General features: G+C 43.8%; 1 pseudogene across 1 annotated transcript in view; it reads left to right on the top strand.

Moving 5' to 3' along the window:
- The first annotated feature begins 1703 nt into the window (after window positions 1–1703).
- Window positions 1704–24841, top strand: part of LOC128588825 (uncharacterized) — a 49778-nt pseudogene continuing 26640 nt past the window's right edge. Inside the window, exons 1-3 of the transcript XR_008380812.1 lie at window positions 1704–1986; window positions 8081–8221; window positions 8328–8515. The product of XR_008380812.1 is annotated as an uncharacterized LOC128588825 (transcript). The remainder of the gene's footprint in view (window positions 1987–8080; window positions 8222–8327; window positions 8516–24841) is intronic.

The raw sequence follows: 24841 nt of genomic DNA, 5'->3' as shown, positions 1-24841 counted from the left end.
GCTACTAGGAAGGTAGGAATTAAGCACATTGCTCAGTTTGGATCCAATAATTGAATCATATCAACTATTGAGTTCCCATAGAAAGTCTGCAGGGAACAGAGCCTCCCTCCTCACCTGTGCATAGGCAGGAGCACAGGACTACAGGGAGAACCAGGCTGAAGCTGCAGCACCAGAAGCCACGGCGACCCAGGTGGGGACCCACAAGAGACCCAGCATTGCTGCCTCCAGAGGCAGGGCCCTGGTGTCTTTCTTCCCTGAAGGCTGACACCCTTTTCTGGCCCACCCCTTCCTCTTTCTCCCTGAGGGAGAGGGTTGGGTCTGATACAATTGGGGAGGTTGGGAAAGGGGCCCACAGTTGGGCCCATCAGCCTCTCCCAAGTGCTCCCCACTTGCTCCTCATGAACATGAGCACAGGTCTTCCTCCTGCCCCTCCCTCCCTAATGCTGTGCCCTGTTAGGGACAAGCCTGCAGTTTGGGGCTGATACACACAATGCAAGGGAAAGTATTAGAAACCATATTTTGGCTGTAGATTCAAGGAACTTGTCCAGTTTCACTTCATCAGCTATGAAGCTGAGTCTTTGATGACACCTTTGTCTTATTGCTGGGTGCCCACAGGGGAAAGGGCTGGATTAATGGCCATCTCTGCAGTTAATAGTAAGCCCTGAAATGCCAACCCAGGGAATGTGGGTTAGGAGGAAGCAAGCCAAAGATGGCATAGAGGCACATGCTAACAGCCTGGGGTTGTTCCTGCCTCCACCAGCCAGATGGATGTTCCTGAGATACTCAGCAAAACCCTAACCATTTTACTTTAAAGGCCTTAGGGGAGCTGGAACCCCTGGATTCAGGCTCCCACCTGCCTCTCCAGCCTCATCTACCGCCTTCTCTGACTCACCTGATCAGCTCTAGCACAATGCCCTGTTTGCCCCACTTAATTCCCACATCTGTGGCAATTATCCCACTGGCAGTGCTGAGGGTTAAATCAAGGAACCTGGGAAGAGCCTTGGAGGTCATCACACTCAACTCTACATCCAGAGAAGGAGCTGTCATGGCTTACTTGCCATGCTTCTGGGAGCAGCCTCTCCTGTGCTTGCTCTTCTAAAACAATTCTTTAGATAATAAATCTATAAAACACAAATATAGAGTAGCAAGTGGGAGAGGAGAGGAGTGGGGGGAGGGTGACTGGCGAGATCTCACCCAATGTGCACAACATGAGGGTGTTCAGCACGTCCCTGGAGTGAAGGGCTCAGCTACAACTTAAACTTCACCTTAGAGTTGAAAACAATGTAGCCTAAACATTTGTACCCTCATATTAATTTGAAAAGAAATCTGCCTCCTTGCTACTTCTGTCTGGTGCAGGTACCTTCTGTGCCAGCTACTCACCTTCCAGTCAGTTCTGCCCAGGCTGGGCCCTCTGCTTCTCCATGCCATTGTCACTAGATGGCGCTTTGCCATTCAGTAGCATGGAGTAGCACTCCAGCTTCCTTGGTTCCAATTCCTGACACCTGCCTTACCCTCTCTCGTGGTTCGGAGCTCCTTGAGGCCAGGCTGTGCTTGAGCCATCTCTCTACCCCTCTGCCTGGTACAGAGGAGAGGTCGTGGAAGCCTGTGCTCAGCACCTTGTCTGTCTCCTTGCATTGCAGATGAAACTGAAAGGGATGGGGGCTTGCAAACAGTTTCATTCTCTGGTTGGTCACTGAGGGTCCATGGATCAGCCTGGCCTAGAAGCTGCCCAGCACCTAAAGGAAGAAACTGACGTGCAAGCAGAAAATTACCATATAGTGCGACCTGTGCTGGAAAAGAGGTACACAGAGAACGCTGAGGGAGCAGTCAGCAGATGGGCTCAGGGAGCTGAGCCAGGAAGAGCTGAGGTGGAAGGAGGGGCAGGAAGAGGGCAGCAGGGAGCCGGCTGGAGAGCTCAGCTTCCCATCCAGCAAGTGCCTCAAAGCTGGCCTTCTATCTCCAAATGTTGGACAGACAGCCATGGAGGTACAGGGACAGTGTTGAAAGAGGAACATCATATAACTGTGAACTACTCTTCTACATTTGGGGTGACCGGCTTGTCCTAGTTCACCCAAGACTATCCTGATTTTAGCACCAAATTCTCACTTCCTGGAAAACCCTCAATCCTGAGCAGATTGGGGTGGATGGTCATCCTACTTAGACCAAAGGCCAGAAGGGTGGTATGAACTATTATATTCTGCAAACCTTCATTATTTTCTGACCAGAACAATTACATTGCATGGTGATATTTTGTAATAAAGGCATTAGTGGGTTAGCTGCAAACATTTAAAATATCCTCTACATGGAAAAATATAAAATTCTTTATATGTTAAAGTTGTGAATGCCACAATCTGTGGCTGTGGCTGGAACATGGGAAACACAGAGGTGAGAGATAGCGGGGCATATTTTGGGGACTGCAAAGAGACCATCTTAGGCACAGGGGGCATGCCTTTGTGCAGGAAGAATTGTGCAGGTGACACTGGAGAGGTAGGTAGTGGTCACAGAGCGCCATAGGCCAGGCCACAGAATGCATCTCATGTAAGATTCTATCCCATAGCCTCAAGGAGGCAAAAATGATGTCAGGCAGAGAGGTGTCATGGTTTGGCAAGAAAGTCCATGTGGATGCTGTTTTGGAGAACTGATTAGGGTGGGGGATGTAGAGGCCAAGATCAGAGGCAGACGACCACTCTGGGACTGCCATAATTAAGCACTGCCATAATTAAGTTCTCTGGAGATGGAGAGAAGGGTGCTATTTGCTGGACATGATTCGGCAACGGGTGATTGGTTGAGTGAGGGTGCACATGTGGCCAGGTATGAGGCATTGTCCACCATCAAAACAGGGATCTAAGGAGGAAAATAGCTTTTGGGGAGTTGCTACATTTGATTTGGGATGTGTTGTTTGGGCCTTAAATCCTTGGACTACCAAGGATTTAGGTATAGGAAACTTAGGACAGAAACATAGGCTAGAGATAAATATCTGGGTGTCATTTATCTTTCAAGTCCAAGGCACTGAAATTACAGACTATTCACAGAGTGTGTAAGTGAAAATGGAAGAGAGTCCAGCCCAGGGAGTGAGGAGAGGGCTGGTTCCTCCCATCCTAGATGAAGGGCTGGTGGTGGAGCTGGTCTGATGAGGGGAGTGGCTACTAGATGAAGGGCTGGTGGTGGAGCTGGTCTGATGAGGGGAGTGGCTATACAAGCGTCCTCAGTGTGCATGCACAGTGTCCAAACCTCGGGGACCATCTGGAAAGTCTGTCCTTTCTTATGTAACCCAGTTTTAGAAAAATGACACTAATAATACCCGTAGACTTCTTGGGATTGTGGGGAATTGGGAGCTAATGTATGCACTGGGTGCATTAAGCAAACAGCCTGGCCCTGAGGCTTGGAGGGAAGGGATCACTCATTTGTTTCTCCCCTCTCTGAGGGTTCTGGAGCTGTCTGCAGCTTCCCATGCCTAGCCCTTCTCTTCTGACAAGTATCTGAAGGCTTCTATGCTGTTCCTTTTTAAAACAATGATCTTAATGATCAGAATTGTCTTAAAACAGTTCTGAGTAAGAGAGTACTCCATTAAGGTGGACATGAGACTGGCTGGTAAGAAGAGCGCAGCACCAGGACTGAGAGACAGCCCCTGCAGGACTTGGGACCAGCCTCCCTCCAACTTTCTGTAAAATGTGGGTGTTGTGCCAACAGAGCCATCGACACCCACCCAGCATGCTGAGTGCACAGTTCTAGCCAACAGGAGCGTGTCATGGCTTGCCAGTACATGAATTGGAAATATTAAAGTGTATTTCAAAGCAAGGAGTTAAAAACAGTAATTTTCACCATGTTGTTTATTCATTCAATAAATATGTCTCAAATATCCACTAAAGCTCAGGCACAGTCTAGTTACAGGTGGAGACAGGTGAGCACACACAGACTGTGCCAGAGGGCCTTCAAGAGCATCCTGCCAGGTGCCAGACTGAAGCTGGGCTGCAGCTGTGTGAGATGCATAGTGGGAAGGAGAGGCCAGCAGGGGTGGCCCCGTGATCCCCTCTTCCTACACTTGTGCCAGCTGTCCCACAGACTGTGCCCAGTCCATCTCCACCTCCCTAAGGAAAGCTGCCACATCGCCCGGAGGACATGGTGCAGCCCCCTGAGTGAGGAGCATTGGGTCTTGGGGTAGGAGAGCCGCCGTGTGCCTCTAGACTGCCAGAGCATTCCCACTGTCGGTACCGTTGACTGAACTATTTTTAACTGACTGTCACCATGGCAGCGTGAGAACCACTGGGAAAGACGTGGCCTTTCTGACAGCGTTCAAGCTGCTGGCTGCCCTCTTGTCTCACTTAATCCCCATGCACCAGGGCCAGAAGAATATGTATTAACCCTCCACCTTCTCCTGGCAGGTGGGGAGCTGGACTTCTCTAATGCCTCCTCATCTGCAGAGTAGGGGCTTTAATCACAAACAAAAGAACAAAAACTAAAACTCCATTCTTCTGACCCTTGTGGGGGTCACACTTGGCTAATAAGGCCCACACAAGTGCAGGACCTCCCAGAGTTAGTTTCTGGTGTCCAGCTCAAAAGTCACACGCAATACCCATCCTCCCTGCCCTTCTTTACATTTGCTTTTGATTCCCATTAGTATTCCATGTATATCTGTAGGGTCTGAAGACATAGGCAATATTGTTTACGTTTTTTTACAGATTACTGACATCCTTGGTGACATTATCCACATTTGCCCACGTCTCCAGATTTTCATGGAGTCCCTGCCTCCCTCTGGCAGGGGTGGGTTCTGATGCCTGCACAGCTTTCTGACCTCTGACAGCCCAACAGCCACATCCTGAGTCCTTGCCTCACTTCTACATCCTTCAGTCCTTGTCTCTTCCCCTCTGCACCCCAGCACCGAGCACAAGGTCCTGAGGATAGACAGACTCTTGGTTAGTGTTTGTGGGATGAAAGAAGGAATGAATACAGGGCCAGTGGAAAGTCTGAGCCCAGTGGCCACCTCTGAGGGTGGGAAGGAGTGAAGAAGAAGGGTGTGCAGGATGGGTGGAGAAGGAAGGAGTGCCTCGAGGGCATCTCTGCTGACCCCCTCACCATTCCCACTTGGTGGGAAAGGATGCTGAGGTACAGAGGGAGGAGCCAGGGCCCGGGCCACCCAGTTAGTGAGTGGCTGAGATGAGGAGCACGTCCCATGAGGGTTGGCTCTGAGGCTCTGGTTCTTTCCTCTCTGCTTGGTTCTCTGGGAGGAGGAATGAGTCTGGGGGATGTTTCCAGAGATGGCAAAGGCTGAGGGACTGTGGCCTTGAAGGCAGGAGCCATCTCAAAGGGGGCAGCCTTGAAGTCCTGCCATTTCCTAGCAACAGTTAAAGACTAATCCTGTGAGTCCTTCTCCTAACAGACACCCTGCCTGTTCAGAGTTCAGTTTTGCTCAATGTCTGAAAAAGCTGAGCAGATGGAAAAGAGATGTAAATCTTTCTCTCTCAAAAATGTTTTTGAGCATCTGCTTTTCACAGAGTTCCTGAGTAACCAGGAGGGAAAGTGCTTCAGGTTTCAGCCGTATCTTGGGGGCAGACTCTGCCCATCTCCTGTGATAATCCCATCTCCAAAGAAAGGCAGAGGAGCCGGCTCTTGGACTTTGACATCCATCCCAGCTTGTTTTTGTTACCTAACTGACACTAAGAAGAAAGAAAGGAGCCGATGCAGCAGTTTCTCACCTGTACCTGCCAAGTTTAAAATCACCCAGCCACTTGAGCTCCGGGCTGGCTCTCCCCTTCTCTTTCTTTGAGATGCCACTATGTCTCCCTTTTCTCCTTTCTTACTCTCTTTCCTACTCTGTTTCACTATCTCACTGCCTCTCTCCTTCTAAGAAGATAAAATAAAGTTTATACTTTTGTAACCTAATCTTGGTCTGGAGAAATCTTTCTCAACATATGTGTACCAGCTCATGACTTAACATCATCCCTGCCCCATATCACCAGTAGGCCTGAGGACCCATGGCACTGGGCACAAAATCATGGGTGTACATGCAGGGATATGAAACTTTTGAGGGGAGCGATGCACAACCTTTGCCATATTCTCTGGAGAGGCCCTGAGCCTAGAGAAGCACCCCCATTCTGTGGGCAGGACTCAAGGAAACCAGCTAGAGCTGGGATCAGCTGCCTGGCTCTTGTGCCCACCCCATAGCGCACTGAGGTGCAGGACCCCTCTCCCCTGTGCCACCGGTTCTTTTCCTTTAGACCTGGCCTGGGACTCAGTCTTCTTCTTTTGCATGACTGTCCCCATCCGGGGTTGCACATTTGTGTGTGTTGTCACCTCTCAGAATACAATGAGAATTTTTTTGTTTTCCACTTCTTTTTTTGCCTGCAGAATTATCCTCTAAGATGTTTCAGTAAAAAAAAAAAAAAAAAAAAAAGAGCATTTGAGCAACAGAAGACGCTTAAGGAATACAAGTAGTGTAAGTTGCTCATGCCAAACTTTATAGCTAAAAAATACAATGGCCCCTGAGGTGACAGATGGGACATGGAAGCACTATGTGAACGTGGCCTCACTTCCACGTTGTTACAAACAGACATAGTGGAGGGTGGGGACCTGCTGCCAGGGGGAGGTCAGACATGCCGTGGTAGGTTGCGAAAATTTACTGAGGACAAGCTGCGGCCAAGGGAGAGAGAGATGGTTCCCAGTAGTACAAGCCTGGGAAAGAGATAATAAAGAGGCCATCTGCATGGGTGTCCTGGAGAATCTGGAGGCCTGGCCACAGGGGCCTGAAACTTTCAGAGGGCCCAGGGGAGGCCTTGATTTGTCCAGAGGGACTCAGCTGAATGATTTCCCCTTGGGGGAGGCGACAGAGACGCATCTCACTGGACAGGCTCAGATCCTACATTGTGGTCCCCTCAGGCCAGAGACGTTTTGCTGGACACAGGAGACAGCAATCCCCAGGATAAATAATTTTGGCTTTTGCAGGAACTAAGCAGTAGGTTGCTTTCAGGGAACCAAGGAGACATCCTGTCTGTGCCCCTGAAATGCTGGTTCCTCCATTCACACTTTGCTTCAAGCTCGCACAAAAGATAAGCTTCAACAGTAGGACTGATCCATGCCTTCATCCTGATCTACTCCCCAGGCTTGTTTTTAAAAATAACTTCTCTTTTTCTTCTAAAGAAAGTAATAATTCACCTTTTGTAGGAAATTTAGAAATATAGAAAAGCACAGAGAAACTGGAAACCAGCTATAATCCGAATAGACAGAGATAACTACTCTACAGATTTTGATATCTAGTCTTTTCTCAATGAATATTAATGTGTATTTCACATGCACATATGTGTATATGTGAATTTATGTATAGAGATGAATATTTATACGATGATTATGTTTAGAGAAAAGACTTTATATCATGACTGAGAACTCAGACTCTGCAGCTAGACTGCCTGGGTTCTGATCCTGGCTCTGTTATTTGCTGCCTGAGTGGTCTTGATCTGAACCTGTCTGTGCCTCAGTTTCCTTATCTGTAAAAAGTCAAATTGGCTGGTGAAAATAGTATCTCATTGTTACCTGAATTTGCAGTGCTTGGTTGGTTGGTTATGTTTCTTGTACTCTGCTTTCTCAACCTCTCTGTTCTTTGATAACCCCCCAGAATTGGCTTCTTTCTACTAATCAAAGAAATCAATTAAAATGTTGATTTTAAACATGCTCTTTTCTCTCCTGCTTTAAACAAGGAAGCCAGACTCTTTGCTGGAGGCTGTGACCCCTTTCTTTGCCAGCCAAACTTCCTATGCATTATTTGCACCCATCATTTTCACCCCTTTATTCCCCAACCAGCCCTAGCCTGGTTGCTGCCCCACCAAAACTGCTTGGGACAAGGTCACCAACGGCCTCCTGTTGCCAAGTCCATGAAGGACTTTTTATTCATTCTCAACTGGCCCCCTTGCGTTTGGTGCTAGTGCCTGCTCCCTCATGCCCTTGTCTTCCCCAAGCTCTCTCCTGCTTCCTGGTCCCTCTCCCTCTTCCCCTCTGCCCATTCTTTTCTGGTCTCCTTCAAATTGTACTTTTTCTTAATCTTCCCTCCTCATTCCTTCTGTTTTCTAAAACCGTGACTGAATTCATCCAGATCCATACATCTTCATTGCTCGTCAATGTGGCAATTCCCAGATTGTCTCTGTTCGGGACCACTCTCCTGACCTCAAGATGCATCCACTCAGTGGAGTGGATGGTTCCACTGTAGTACAAGCCTGGGAAAGAGATAATAAAGGTTATTACACTGCTGAGACACAGCCACCAAATCAATGGGTCTCAGCCTGAATTCAGCGTCTTCCACACAGGACCATCTCTCTCTCTTGGTTTCTGCCTTTGGAAAGGGTTGGAATTGCATCTCTATGAAGGTATCAGGGACATGTTTCAAAAGGAATCAAAACAGGAGTTACACAAGGGGTTGGATATCGGGAATGAGAAGATGAGGGGCCTTCCAGGGGTAACCAGGCCTTCTGACGTCATGGAAACCAAGATGCTGTCCCCACTTCCTGTTCTTCCGACGGAGCAGACCCTTGTGCTTGACAGATGGTGAACGCTATAATTACTTAATGAACAAAAACTTGTGAGACACAAAATGCTTCAGCTGGAAGAGTGCTCAAAGAGCACCTGGTCTAATTATGGTCCAGAGAAGGATCTGTGGTCTTCAGTACATTCCTGCAAAGACCTGAGATGTCCCTACTTCCCAAACAATATCAATCACCTGTGGCCACCCGGCATGGCCATCAGACACACCTCTGCCATTACCTGAGGGTTGGTGACTCAGGAAGGGGCTTTTGACCTGACAGTGCTTTCTTGTTACCCTCCATGTGGAACAGAGTTGGCATCATATTGCTTGGAAAGGATGTTCCCAGCTCTGGCTGGGTTCACTGGTCCTAAAGTCACAGGAGGGCATACGTGCATTTAGTTATCAACATCTTAAGAGGGAAATGTTCTCTCTCTCTCTTTTTAAAATTGTTTATTACAGAAAACTCAAAACATACCAAAAAGAGAGAGAAGAGTTCAATGAAGCCCCGTGTACCCATGACCCAGCTCCTACGCAGGGCTGTTGTCTCAGGCAGTTTGCTCTCAAGGAATAGGCAAGGCTGGGGAATTTATAAAGAAAAGAGGTATATTTTGCTCACAGTTGTACAGGCTGTACAAGAAGCGTGGTATCAGCATCTGCTTCTGGTGAGGACCACAGGAAGCTTCCACTAAAGACAGAGATAAGGGAGCCACAAAGGGGAGGCACCAGGCTCTTTTCAACCATCAGAGCTGAGGGAAGTAAAAGAGTAAGAACTCACACATTAAGGGAGGACGGCACCAAGCCACTCATGAGGGCCCTGCTCCATGACCCCGACATCTGATATTGGGGATCAAATTTCAACATGAGATTTGGAGGATCCAAATGTTTCAAGCCATAGGGTGTTCACCAAGCCCCCCCCCCCAAGTTGCTATACACAGAGAAAATGGCAAATTGTAGCTAAATGGAACTTTATTTAGAAAATATCCATTACAAAATTTTACAAAGAGGTGGCCAACACATACAGAATATTTTGTCTATATTTTCTACAATTTTTAATGAATTATTTGTAAATAAATGTCCATTTACCTAAAATATCCCATTTTCCCTATGTATGGTGGCTTTAGGGTGACTTTTGGGGGCACCTCATATATCACCCATCATATCTGTCTCCTTCTCCCTCACCATGTTTTTGTTTTATTTCATTTTGTTTCTAGATTATCTTAAAGCAGTATTTATCAAATTTTGGGGTGTCAAGACTCCTTTACACTTTTAAAAAATATTGAGGGTCCCCAAAGCTTTTGTTTATATGAGTTTAATTTTTGATATTTCTATTATATATTAAAATAAAAAAGTGGAAATATTAACTTGTTCATTCATTTAAAAACAAAAATGAGCCAGAAGGAGGATATTGAATGTTCCCAACACAAAGAACTGATACATGTGTGAGATGGTAGATATGCTAATTACTCTGATCTGATCACTATATCTGACATGTCAGAATATCACCATGTACTCCACAAATGCACACAACTACTATTTGTCAACTAAAAAATAAAATTAAAAAGATTGTAGTAAAAAAAACCAAAATGATACATTTTAAGTGAAAAATAATTTCAAAAGAAATAACTAGCAAGAAGAGTGGAATTTATATTACATTTTTAGAAATCTCTTCATTGTTTGATTTTTTTTCTTTTTTTTTTTTTGGAGACAGAGCCTCAAGCTGTCACCCTGGGTAGAGGGCTGTGGCATCACAGCTCACAGCAATCTCCAACTCCTAGGCTTAAGCTATTCTCTTGTCTCAGCTTCCCAAGTAGCTGGGGCTACAGGCAATTGGCTATTTTTTTTTTTGGTTGTGGTTGTCATTGTTGTTTGGCAGGCCCGAGCTTGATTTGAACTCTCCAGCTCTGGTGTATGTGGCTGGCGCCTTAGCCACTTGAGCTATAGGTGCTGAGCCTTCACTGTTTGATTTAACGGAAGACAACTGTACGTCAATAGAGGACAGCTGGATTATTCTGTCTGCTTCTGCATTCAGTTGGTTACAATTTGTTATTTGAAACATGTGAAGAAAATCTGACCTCACATAGATACGCAGTTGTAGTAGTCCCCCCCCCCCCATTTTTAGATTAATCTGGAATTTTTATTACCTATGTTGGGGCCATGAAATGATAAACTTATATGATGACTTATCATTTTTTTTAAATTAAATCATAGTTGTGTACATTAATGCAATCATGGGGCATCATACACTGGTTTTATATACCATTTGATATATTTTTATCACACTGCTTCACATAGCTTTCCAGGCATTTTCTTAGTTATCGTGTTAAGACATTTATGTTCTACATTTACTAAGTTTCATGTGTACCCTTGTAAGATGCACCATGGGTGTAATCCCACTAATCAACCCCCCTCCCTCATGTCCCTCTCCCCTTCCCCACATTCTTAGGTTGTAACTGGGTTATAGCTTTCATATGAAAGCCATAAATTAGTTTCATAGTAGGGCTAAGTACATTGGATACTTTTTCTTCCATTCTTGAGATACTTTACTAAGAAGAATATGTTCCAACTCCATCCATGTAAACATGAAAGAGGTAAAGTCTTCTATCTTTCTTTTTTTTTTCCAGGATTATTATTATTTTTTTTATTAAATCATAGCTGTGTTCATTGATATATTCATGGGGCATCATTCACTAGATTCACAGACCGTTCACCAAGTTTCGCATACACCTTGTAAGATGCACTGCTGGTGTAATCCCACAATCCCCTTCCCTCTACCCCCCTCCCCCCTCCCTCTCCTACCTTTCTCCCTCCCCCCTATTCTTAGGTTGTAACTGGGTTATAGCTTTCATGTGAAAACCCTAAATTAGTTTCATACTAGGGCTGAGTACATTGGCTACTTTTTCTTCCATTCTTAAGATACTTTACTAAGAAGAATATGTTCCAGCTCTATCCATGTAAACATGAAAGAGGTAAAGTCTCCATCTTTCTTTAAGGCTGCATAATATTCCATGGTGTACATATACCACAATTTATTAATCCATTCGTGGATCGATGGGCACTTGGGCTTCTTCCGTGACTTAGCAATTAAAAATTGGGCTGCAATAAACATTCTGGTACAAATATCTTTGTTATGATGTGATTTTTGGTCTTCTGGGTATATGCCCAGTAGAGGGATTACAGGATTGAATGGCAGATCTATTTTTAGATCTCTAAGTGTTCTCCATATCTCTTTCCAAAAGGAATGTATTAATTTGCATTCCCACCAGCAGTGCAAAAGTGTTCCCTTTTCTCCACATCCACGCCAACATCTCTGGTCTTGGGATATTGTGATATGGGCTAGTCTCACTGGAGTTAGATAGTATCTCAAAGTAGTTTTGATTTGCATTTCTCTGATGATTAAAGATAATGAGCATTTTTTCATATGTCTGAAGGCCACGCGCCTGTCTTCTTCAGAGAACTTTCTCTTCAAATCCCTTGCCCAGCCTGCGATGGGATCCCTTGTTCTATTCTTGCTAATGCATTTGAGTTCTCTGTGGATTCCGGTTATTAAACCTTTGTTGGAGACATAACCTGCAAATATCTTCTCCCATTCTGAGGGCTGTTTGCTTGCTTTACTTACTGTGTTCTTCGCTATGCAGAAGCTTTTTAGTTTGATCAAGTCCCAGTAGTGTATTTTTTAAGCTGCTTAATTGCCCGGGGGGGTCCTCCTCATAAAATACTCGCCCAGACGGATTTCTTCAAGGGTTGTCCCTGCACTGTCCTCTAGTATCTTTATAGTTTCATGTCTTAAGTTTAAATCTTTGATCCAGTGAGAGTCTATCTTAGTTAATGCTGAAAGGTGTGGGTCCAGTTTCAGTCTTCTACAGGTTGCCACCCAGTTCACCCAGCACCATTTGTTAAATAGGGAATCTTTTCCCCACTGAATGTTTTTAATTGGCTTGTCAAAGATTAAATAATGGTAAGTAGCTGGGTTCATCTCTTGGTTCTCTATTCTATTCCAGACATCTACTTCTCTGTTTTTGTGCCAATACCATGCTGTTTTGCTCACTATCGATTTGTAGTATAGTCTGAGGTCTGGTAGCGTAATTCCTCCTGCTTTGTTTTTATTTCTGAATAATGTCTTGGCTATTCGAGGTTTTTTCTGATCCCATATGAAATGAAATATTGTTTTTTCAAGATCTTTAAAGTAAGACAGTGGAGTTTTAATAGGGATTGCATTGAAATTATATATTGCTTTGGGTAGTATGGACATATTAAAAATGTTGATTCTTCCCAGCCATGAGCATGGTATGTTTCTCCATTTGTTAACATTTTCAGATATTTCTTTTCTTAGAGTTTCATAGTTCTCTTTATAGAGATCTTTCACGTCCTTTGTTAGATAAATTCCCAAATATTTCATCTTCTTTGGCACTACTGTGAATGGGATAGAGTCCTTAACTGCTTTTTCTTTTTTTTTTTTTTTTTTTTAATTTTTTTATTAAATCATAAGTGTATACAATGATATGATTATGGGGCATCATACACTCACTTCATAAACCATTTGACACATTTTTATCCCAGTGGTTAAAATAGCCTTTCCGGCGTTATCTCAGTTACTGTGCCAAAACATTTATATTCTACATTTACCAAGTTTCGCAAATACCCCTGTAATATGCACCACAGGTGTGATCCCACCGATTCCCCTCCCTCTACCCACCCCCCCCTTTCCCACTACCCCCTATTGTTAAGTTGTAGCTGGGTTATAGCTTTCATGTGAGAGTCCCAAATTAGTTTCATAGTAGGGCTGTGTACATTGGATATTTTTTCTTCCATTCTTGGGATACTTTACTAAGAAGAATATGTTCCAGCTCCATCCATGTAAACATGAAAGAGGTAAAGTCTCCATCTTTCTTTAAGGCTGCATAGTATTCCATGGTATACATATACCACAATTTATTAATCCATTCGTGGATCGATGGACACTTGGGCTTTTTCCATGACTTAGCAATTATGAATTGGGCTGCAATAAACATTCTGGTACAAATATCTTTGTTATGTTGTGATTTTTGGTCTTCTGGGTATATGCCCAGCAGAGGAATTACAGGATTGAATGGCAGATCTATTTTCAGATCTCTGAGTGTTCTCCATATATCCCTCCAAAAGGAATGTATTAATTTGCATTCCCACCAGCAGTGCAGAAGTGTTCCCTTTTCTCCGCATCCACGCCAACATCTCTGGTCTTGAGATTTTGTGATATAGGCTAGTCTCATTGGAGTTAGATGATATCTCAAAGTAGTTTTGATTTGCATTTCTCTGATGATTAAAGATGATGAGCATTTTTTCATATGTCTGAAGGCCGTGCGCCTGTCTTCTTCAGAGAAGTTTCTCTTCAAATCCCTTGCCCAGCCTGCGATGGGATCCCTTGTTTTTTTCTTGCTGATGCGTTTGAGTTCTCTGTGGATTCTGGTTATTAAACCTTTGTCAGAGTTATACCCTGCAAATATCTTCTCCCATTCTGAGGGCTGTCTGCTTGCTCTGCTTACTGTGTTCTTAGCTGTGCAGAAGCTTTTTAGTTTGATCAAGTCCCAGTAGTGTATTTTTGAAGCTGCTTCAATTGCCCGGGGGGTTCTCCTCATGAAATACTCACCCAGACCAATTTCTTCAAGGGTTTTCCCTGCATTCTCCTCTAGTATTTTTATAGTTTCATGTCTTAAGTTTAAATCTTTAATCCAATGAGAGTCTATCTTAGTTAATGGTGAAAGGTGTGGGTCTAATTTCAGTCTTCTGCAGGTTGCCAGCCAGTTCACCCAGCACCATTTGTTAAATAGGGAATCTTTTCCCCACTGAATGTTTTTAATTGGCTTGTCAAAGATCAAATAGCGGTAAGTAGCTGGATTCATCTCTTGGTTCTCTATTCTATTCCAGATATCTACTTCTCTGTTTTTGTGCCAATACCATGCTGTTTTGATCACTATCGATTTGTAGTAAAGTCTGAGGTCTGGTAGTGTGATTCCTCCTGTTTTTTTTTTATTTCTGAGTAATGTCTTGGCTATTCGAGGTTTTTTCTGATTCCATATAAAACGAAGTAATGTTTTTTCAAGATCTTTAAAATATGACAGTGGAGCTTTAATAGGGAGTGCGTTGAAAGTATATATTGCTTTGGGTAGTATGGACATTTTGATAATGTTGATTCTTCCTAGCCATGAGCATGGTATGTTTTTCCATTTGTTAACATTTTCAGCTATTTCTTTTCTTAGAGTTTCATAGTTCTCTTTATAGAGATCTTTCACGTCTTTTGTTAGGTAAATTCCCAAATATTTCATCTTCTTTGGCACTACTGTGAATGGGATAGAGTCCTTAACTGCTTTTTCAATTTGACTGTTGTTGGTGTATATAAAGGCTACCGATTTATGAATGTTGATTTTGTAACCTGAGACGCTGCTGTATTCCTTGATCACTTCTAGGAGTTTTGTAGTAGAGTCCCTAGTGTTTTCCAGATACACAATCATATCATCTGCGAAGAGCGAGAGTTTGATCTCTTCTGACCCTATATGGATACCCTTGATCGCCTTTTCTTCCCTAATTGCGGTGGCTAAAACTTCCATTACAATGTTGAAAAGCAATGGAGACAATGGGCAGCCTTGTCTGGTTCCTGATCTGAGTGGAAATGATTCCAATTTAACTCCATTCAATATGATATTGGCTGTGGGTTTGCTGTAGATAGCCTCTATCAGTTTAAGAAAAGTCCCTTCTAGACCAATTTTCTTGAGTGTTCTGATCATGAAGGGATGCTGGATATTATCAAAAGCTTTTTCTGCATCAATTGAGAGAATCATATGGTCTTTGTTTTTTAATTTGTTTATGTGCTGAATTACATTTATAGATTTACGTATATTGAACCAGCCTTGAGACCCTGGGATAAAACCAACTTGGTCATGATGTATAATTTGTTTGATGTGTTGCTGGATTCTGTTTGTTAGGATCTTGTTGAATATTTTTGCATCTATATTCATTAGTGATATTGGTCTATAATTTTCTTTTCTTGTTGGGTCTTTTCCTGGTTTGGGGATCAGGGTGATATTTGCTTCATAGAACGTGTTGGGTAGTCTTCCTTCTTTTTCTACATTTTGGAACAGGTTGAGTAATATAGGTACTAATTCCTCTTTAAAGGTTTGGTAGAATTCTGACGTGAAACCATCTGGTCCCGGGCTTTTCTTTTTAGGGAGGTTTTGTATAGTTGATGCTATTTCTGAACTTGATATGGGTCTGTTCAACATTTCCACTTGATTCTGGTTAAGTCTTGGAAGGTGGCGTGCTTCCAAGTATCGGTCTATTTCCTTCAGATTTTCATATTTCTGAGAATAAAGTTTCTTGTAATATTCATTAAGGATTTTTTGGATTTCTGATGAGTCTGTGGTTATTTTGTCTTTGTTGTTTCTGATTGATGATATTAGAGATTTTACTCTTTTTTTCCTGATTAGGTTGGCCAGAGGTTCATCTATTTTATTGACCTTTTCAAAAAACCAGCTTTTTGATTTATTGATCTGTTGTATTATTCTTTTGTTTTCAATTTCATTTAATTCTGCTCTAATTTTGGTTATTTCTTTTCTTCTACTGGGTTTGGGGTTGGAATGTTCTTCCTTTTCCAGTTGCGTGAGATGTCCCATTAAGTTGTTAACTTCCTCTCTTTCCGTTCTCTTGAGGAAGGCTTGCAGTGCTATAAATTTCCCTCTTAGAACTGCCTTTGCAGTGTCCCAGAGGTTCTGATAGCTTGTGTCTTCATTGTCATTTTGTTCCAAAAAATTGGTGATTTCTTTCTTAATCTCATCTCTGACCCAGCTATCATTCAGCATAAGGTTATTTAACTTCCATGTTTTTGTATGGGTATGCAGATTCCTGTTGTTACTCAATTCAAGTTTTATTCCATGATGGTCCGAGAAGATGCACGGAATAATTTCTATTCCTTTAAATTTACTGAGGTTAGACTTGTGACCTAAAATGTGATCAATTTTGGAGTAAGTTCCGTGGGCTGATGAGAAGTATGTGTATTCAGTTTTGTTGGGATGAAATGTTCTGTAGATGTCTGCTAAATCTAAATATTGGATGGTTAGGTTTAAATCTAAGATTTCTTTGCTCAGCTTCTTTCTGGAGGATCGATCCAACACTGCCAAGGGAGTGTTGAAATCTCCAACGATTATGGAGCTGGAGGAAATCAAGTTACTCATGTCTGTTAGAGTTTCTCTTATAAATTGAGGTGCATTCTGGTTGGGTGCATAGATATTAATAATTGAGATCTCGTCATATTGAGTATTACCCTTAACAAATATGAAGTGACCATTCTTGTCCTTCCTTACTTTTGATGGTTTAAAGCCTACTGTATCTGCAAATAAAATTGCAACACCTGCTTTTTTCTGATTACCATTTGCCTGAAATATGGATGACCATCCTTTCACCCTGAGTCTGTATTTGTCTTTTAAGTTGAGATGTGACTCTTGTATGCAACAAATATCTGGCTTAAGTTTTTGTATCCAGTCAGCTAACCTATGCCTCTTTAGAGGACAGTTTAAGCCATTCACATTGATGGAGAGTAAGGATAAGTCTGGTGGAATTTTGGGTATCGAGTTTTTCAAAGGTCCAGTGGACATTTTTAATCCTTTCGCCAGTGTGGAAGTTGGAGTTTGATCCGAAGTTTCTGAGTGAGTTTACTTTTGTGGTATAGGATTGGGTTGGTCATTGTGGAGGATAGGTCTGAGAACATCCTGAAGAGCTGGTTTACTTATGGCAAATTTTTTCAACATATGAATGTCATTGAAGTATTTAATTTCTCCATCATAGATGAAACTCAGTTTAGCTGGATACAAGATCCTGGGTTGAAAGTTTTTTTGCTTTAGGAGATTAAAAGTTGATGACCAGCCTCTTCTTGCTTGAAAAGTTTCAGCAGAGAGATCTGCAGTTATTCTAATATTCTTACCTTTGTACGTTATAGTTTTCTTTCGCCGGGCTGCTTTGAGAATCTTCTCTTTCATGTTAACTTTAGTGAAGCTAATTATGATATGTCTGGGAGATGGCTTTTTGGGGTTGAATCGTGCTGGGGTTCTGAAGCTGTCTGCTATCTGAATTTCAGATTCTCTAGGCATGTCTGGAAAATTTTCTTTCATAATTTCATGTAGAAGGGCCTCTGTGCCCTTGGCTGCCACGTCATCAGCCTCCGAAATTCCTATAACCCTTATGTTATGTTTTTTCGAATTATCTGAGAGCTCTCTGAGTGAGTGATCCGTTTTTGCTCTCCATTTCTCTTCCTCTTTGAGAGATTGGGAGCGTTCGAAGACTTTATCTTCAATGTCAGAAATCCTTTCTTCTGCTTGCTCCATTCTGTTACTGAGGGATTCTACTGTATTTTTCATATCTTTGAGGGCTGTAAGTTCTTGTTTCAGTGTGTCTAAGTCTTTGGTGGTTTTGTCTTTAAATTCGTTAAATTCTTGAGACAGTTTTTGAATTTCTCCACGAATTCCTAATTCCATTTTATTAATCTTGTCTGCAAACCAAATTCTGAATTCGACTTCTGACATCTCAGCCAGTTGTTTATGAATGGGATCTTCAATCACATCTGCCGTATCTTTTCTTGGGGGGGTTGATCTATTCTGGTTATTCATGTTACCAGAGTTTTTCCGCTGATTCCGCCCCATGGTTTACTCCCTTTGATTTTTCCCCTGGGGTTTTATCGAGGGCCCGTACAGTGTTGTGGCCTGAGAAACTGGGGCCCTGTCTGGTGTGGTGGAGCAAAGTGGTTCTGTCTTGTTTTCAGCTGGTTTCTGTTCTATCCTATTGCAACTTCTACTCTGGCTTGAAGTCTCAGCTGTGTGGAAAAATCAGCAATTAAGTCACCCCGCCTGCCCACCTCTGGCCCCAGTTGGAAAAGGAGAATCAAACCTTCCTACAATCGCACACCCAGGGCACCGCCTGAAAAGTCCTCAGTCTATTAGCCCAGTTCAAAAGGTCCGAATCAACTGTCTCAATCGGCTCTTGTCTCAGGTGGAAGGGTTCAAGAGGTCTCTGGGAACTGGATCACAGGGGCCTGGTGACTCCTCTGAGACAGCTCACTCCAGTGCAGCGTGGAGTCAGGAGGAGCCACCCCGCAAACAGAGCAGTCTGGGAAGGTTGACGTCTCCTTCCCCACTTTGCCCCTCCGTCGGACCCAGTCACTGGTATCTCTGCAGATGGCTAACCCAGTTGCCTGCAGTGAACAGACACTCCAGGGGTTTGCACCTGCCTGAATCGCGAGGAAGTCTGCCAGGCCCCCGCAGACTGCCGCTATCTAGCAGGAGGAGATGGGGCCTGACATCTTTGAGTGTTTGATGCAGGTGATGGGAAGGAGGTGTTCACTCAGGCTTAGCCCCGTCCCTGATGGATGCTGCTAACAGAACAGAACAGAACAAACAACTTTGTGAGGTTCTGTCTCTGTTCCTGTCGTCGCCTACAGGAGACGGGCTGTTTTGAGTTCAAACGTCTTTGCTGCTGGAGAATTGCGTCTGAACACCTCTCTGGGTCGGCCCCGCCCTGGAGGCTTCTGGGTTTGTGAGTCGTGACACAGGTGGCCTCCTCTGGTTGCCCAGGGAGACAGGGGGTGTGGCCTCAGAATATCCAGAAGTGAGCGTTCTGCCGTTAAAGAAAAAACGGCTGTTGATCTACCTCCAGGGAACTGCTGCTCTGGTGTGGGCACTCAGGCGACCCTTTTCTCCTCTGTCCCGCGCCCCAGAGTCAGCACTGAGCGGCCGCAGTTTGTGCTGGGTCCACACCCCTTAAGAGATCCCCCAAGAATCAGAACTCTTGGGGGATGGGCGCCCAGACCCGGATTGGGAGTGGGGCGGGGGGAAGCTAGAGTTTCATTCAGTTTCACGCAATACTACGGTCCGGGGAGGGCTCCTGCACTGCACCGCAGGGAAGTGCCGCCAAGGCTTGATTTCCCCTCAGCGGAGTGCCCTCTCCTCGCTCACGTATCCCAGAGTCAGCGCTGACCTGACGCAGCTCCGGCACTGTGCACTCCCCTCGAGAAATCACCCAAGGAGCCGAACTCCGGAGGGATAGGCCCTCAGACCCCGAGTGAGAGTAGGGGCTCTCAGCTCTCAGCGGGGAGGCCAGAGTCTTATTCAGTCTTGTGCCCGGGGAGGGCTCCTGCACTGCACTGCAGGGAAGTGCCGCCAAGGCTTGATTTCCCCTCAGCGGAGTGCCCTCTCCTCGCTCACGTATCCCAGAGTCAGCGCTGACCTGACGCAGCTCAGGCACTGTGCACTCCCCTCGAGAAATCACCCAAGGAGCCGAACTCCTGGGGGATAGGCCCTCAGACCCCGAGTGAGAGTAGGGGTTCTCAGCTCTCAGTGGGGAGGCCAGAGTCTGATTCAGTCTTGGGCCCCGTATGCCCGGGGAGGGTTGGTGCACTGCACCGCAGGGAAGTGCCGCGAGGCGTGACTCCCCCTCAGCCCGGTGCCCTCTCCTCACTCGGCGCGCCTCAGAGTCAATGCTGACCAGACGCAACTCGGGGACTGTCCACTCCCCTTGAGAAATCACCCAAGGATCCGAAGTCCTGGGGGACAGGCCTCCAGACCTCAGTGGGCGGGAGGGGAGCGCCGGGGATTCAGGGTTGCCGGCAAAGGATTCCCAAAGTTTTATTCAGCCCTATGTCCGGCAGGAGAACGCCACGGCACCCCAGTAGGGGAGGTAGGTCCAGTTTTTAGAAGGTCTCTCCCGTGGAGTGTAGTGGGAGGGGCTTTAATTTCTGCCCACTTGTTCAATTGTGGGGCTACAGAGCAGGTCTCATGGGGGAGGGGGACTCCCGTCCACTTGGTGGTGGATTTTGTACCTTTTGTTTGCGTCCTTGTGATCACAACTTGCCTCAGCGGTGTTGATGTGCGTTCTTCAGCCTTCTCTCTTGGTGAGGCTCAAGTCCACCAGGATACTTACTAAATTCCTGTCCCTTAACTCTCCTTCTGGACGGGAGCCTTTGTTGAAAGCTGGCTTCAGTCTGCCATCTTGTCTCCCTTAACTGCTTTTTCAACTTGACTATTGTTGGTATATATAAAGGCTACCGATTTATGAATGTTGATTTTGTAACCTGAGACGCTGCTGTATTCCTGATCACTTCTAATAGTTTTGTAGTAGAGTCCCTAGTATTTTCCAGATATATAATCATATCATCTGTGAAGAGCGAAAGTTTGATCTCTTCTGACCCTATATGGATACCCTTGATTGCCTTTTCTTCCCTAATTGTGGTGGCTAAAACTTCCATTACAATGTTAGAAAGCAATGGAGACAATGGGCAGCCTTGTCTGGTTCCTGATCTGAGTGGAAATGATTCCAATTTAACTCTATTCAATATGATATTGGCTGTGGGTTTGCTGTAGATGGTCTCTATCAGTTTAAGAAACGTTCCTTCTATACGGATTTTCTTAAGTGTTCTGATCATGAAGGGATGCTGGATATTATCAAAAGCTTTTTCTGCATCGATTGATAGAATCATATGGTCTTTGTTTTTTAATTTGTTTAGGTGCTGGATTACATTTATAGATTTATGTATATTGAACCAGCCTTGAGACCCTGGGATAAAACCGACTTGGTCATGATGTATAATTTGTTTGATGTGCTGCTGGATTCTGTTTGTTAGGATCTTGTTGAATATTTTTGCATCTATATTCATTAGTGATATTGGTCTATAATTTTCTTTTCTTATAGGGTCTTTTCCTGGTTTGGGGATCATTTCTAAATCTCATAGAATGTGTTAGGTAGTCTTCCTTCTTTTTCTACCTTTTGCAACAGGTTCAGTAATATAGGTACTAATTCCTCTTTAAAAGTTTGGTAGAATTCTAATGTGAAACCATCTGGTCCTGGGCTTTTCTTTTTAGAGAGGTTTTGTATGGTTGATGCTATTTCCGAACTTGATATGGGCCTGTTCAACATTTCCACTTGATTCTGGCTAAGTCTTGGAAGGTGACATGCTTCCAAGTATCGGTCAATTTCCTTCAGATTTTCATATTTCTGAGAATACAGTTTCTTGTAATATTCATTATGGATTTTTTGGATTTCCGTGGAGTCTGTTGTTATTTCATCTTTGTTGTTTCTGATTGATGAGATTAGAGATTTTACTCTTTTTTTCCTGATTAGGTTGGCCAAAGGTTTATCTATTTTATTGACCTTTTCGAAAAACCAGCTTTTTGATTTATTGATCTGTTGTATTATTCTTTTGTTTTCAATTTCATTTAATTCTGTTCTAATTTTGGTTATTTCTTTTCTTCTACTGGGTTTGGGGTTGGAATGTTCTTCCTTTTGCAGTTGCTTGAGATGTCCCATTAAGTTGTTAACTTCCTCTCTTTCCGTTCTCTTGAGGAAGGCTTGCAGTGCTATAAATTTCCCTCTTAGAACTGCCTTTGCGGTGTCTCAGAGGTTCTGATAGTTCGTGTCTTCATTGTTCTTTTGTTCCAAATAATTGGCGATTTCTTTCTAAATCTCATCTCTGACTCAGCTATCATTCAGCATAAGGTTATTTAACTTCCATGTTTTTGTATGAGTATGCAGATTCCTGTTGTTACTCAATTCAAGTTTTATTCCATGATGGTCCGAGAAGATGCATGGAATAATTTGTATTCCTTTAAATTTACTGAGGTTAGACTTGTGACCTAAGATGTGATCGATTTTGGAGTAAGTTCCATGGGCTGATGAGAAATATGTATATTCAGTTTTGTTAGGATGAAATGTTCTGTAGATGTCTGCTAAATCCAAATGTTGGATGGTTAGGTTTAAATCTAAGATTTCTTTGCTCAGCTTCTTGTGGGAGGATCGATCCAACACTGCCAAAGGAGTGTTGAAATCTCTGACTATTATGGAGCTGGAGGAAATCAAGTTACTCATGTCTGTTAGAGTTTCTCTTAAAAATTGAGGTGCATTCTGGTTGGGTGCATAAATATTAATAATTGAGATATCATATTTAGTATTACCCTTAACAAATATGAAGTAACCATTCTTGTCCTTCCTTACTTTTGTTGGTTTAAAGCCTATTGTATCTGCAAATAAAATTGCAACACCTGCTTTTTTCAGATTACCATTAACCTGAAATATGAATGACCATCCTTTCACCCTGAGTCTGTATTTGTCTTTTAAGTTAAGATGTGACTCTTGTATGCAAGAGATATCCTTCCTGAGTTTTTGTATCCATTCAGCTAACCTATGGTTCTTTAGAGGACAGTTTAAGCCGTTCACATTAATGGAGAACATTGATAAGTCTGGTGAAGTTTTTGGGTATCGAGTTTTTCAAAAGTCCAGTGGGCATTTTTAATCCTTTTGCCAGTGTGGAAATTGGAGTTTGACCTGAAGTTTCTGAGTGAGTTTATTTTTGTGGTATAGGATTGTGTTGGTCATTATGGAGGATAGGTCTGAGAATATCCTGAAGAGCTGGGTTGGTTATGGCAAATTTCTTCAACATATGAATGTCAAAAGTATTTAACTTATCTATCATAAATGAAACTCAGTTTAGCTGGATACAAGATCTGGGGTTGAAAGTTATTTTGCTTTAGAAGATTAAAAGTCAGTGACCACCCTCTTCTGGCTTGAGAAGTATCAGCAGAGAGATCTGCAGTCATTCTAATATTCTTCCGTTTGAAGGTAATGGTTTTCTTTCTCCTGGCAGCTTTGAGGATTTTCTTCTTCTTATTAACTTTAGTGAAGTTAATTATTATATGCCTGGGGGATGTCTTATTGGGGTTGAGTCGTGCTGGGGTTCTGAAGCTGTCCGCTATCTGAATTTCAGTATCTCTAGGCATGTCTGGAAAATTCTCTTTCATAATTTCATGCAGAAGGGCCTTTGTGCCCAGCGAGGCCACTTCTCTGTTTCTGGAACTCCTATGATTCGGATATTTACCTTCTTCGAATTATCCCAGAGATCTCTGAGAGAATGATCCGTTTTTGCTCTCCATTTCTCTTCCTCTTTGAGAGTTTGGGAGCGTTTAAAGGCTTTATCTGCGATGTCAGAAATCCTTTCTTCTGCTTGCTCCATTCTGTTACTGAGGGATTCTACTGTATTTTTCATATCTTTGAGGGCTGCAAATTCTTGCTTCAGTGTATCTAAGTCTTTGGTGGTTTTGTCTTTAAATTCGTTAAATTCTTGAGACAACTTTTGAATTTCTCCTCGAGTTCCTAATTCCACTTTGTTAATCTTGTCTGCAATCCAAATTCTGAATTCTATTTCTGACATCTCAGCCAGTTGTTTATGAATGGGATATTCAATTGCATCTGCCATATCTTTCCTTGGGGGGGGGGGGTTGATCTATTCTGGTTATTCATGTTACCAGACTTTTTCCACTGATTCCACCCCATGGTTGTTTTACTCCCTCTGATTTTTTCCCCTGGGCTTTGTCGAGGGCCTGTGCAGTGTTGTGGCCTGAGAAACTGGGGCCCTGTCTGGTGTGGTGGGGCTAAGTGGTTCTGTCTTGTTTTCAGCTGGTTTCTGTTCCACCCTAGTGAAACAGATACTCTGGATTGAAGTCTCAACTGTGGAGAAATATCAGTAATTAAATCACCCCCCCCCACCGGCAAACAATTGGAAAAGAAAAATCAAACCTTCCTACCACCGTGCACCCAGGGCACCACCTGATTTGTCCTCAGGCGATTGGTTCAGTTCAAAAAGTCCAAATCAATTGTCTCAGTCTGCACCTGTCTCTGGTGAAAGTTTAAGAGGTCTCTGGGAATTGGATCACAGGGGTCTGGTGACTACTCTGGTGTGGCTTGCTCCAGTGCTGCGTGGAGTCAGGAGGAGCCACCCAGCCAATAGATCAGTCTGGGAAGGTTGATGCCTCCTTCCCTACCTTGCACCGCTTTCACACCCAGTCACTGATAGCCCTGCAGTTGGCTGACCCAGTTGCCTGTAGTGACTCAGTACTCCAGGAATTTGCACCTGCCTGAATCACAAGGAAGTCTGCCAGGCCGCTGCGGTCTGCCTCTCTCTAGCAGGAGGAGGTGAGGCCTGACAACCTTGGGCACTTGATGAAGGTTGGAGGGTTTTCACTGAGGTCCAGTCTCACCCCTGATTAATGTTACTGACAGACCAGAACAGAACAACTCTGCGGTTCCCCTGCAGAAGAGAAGCTGAATTGAGTTCCAAATCAGCTTGTGTTTGTTCTTGTATTGTCTATAGGCTGACGGTCCCCTGATGGCCAGGTGTGTCTTAGGTTTAGTAAAGCGGACCTCTGGGTCAGCCCCGCCCTGGGAGTTTCCCTGGTTTGCAAGTTGGAGTAGCCTCAGGCAAATCCTATACTCAGAGTCTCTGTTTGCCCAGGGAGACAGGGGGTGTGGCTTCAGAATATTCGGTAGTAAGCC

This window comes from Nycticebus coucang, chromosome 6 (assembly GCF_027406575.1).
Source record: "Nycticebus coucang isolate mNycCou1 chromosome 6, mNycCou1.pri, whole genome shotgun sequence".
In the NCBI taxonomy this organism is placed as follows: Eukaryota; Metazoa; Chordata; class Mammalia; order Primates; family Lorisidae; genus Nycticebus; species Nycticebus coucang.
The sequence above is the reverse complement of the archived record's forward strand: the minus strand, read 5'-3'. Positions and strand labels throughout refer to the sequence as shown.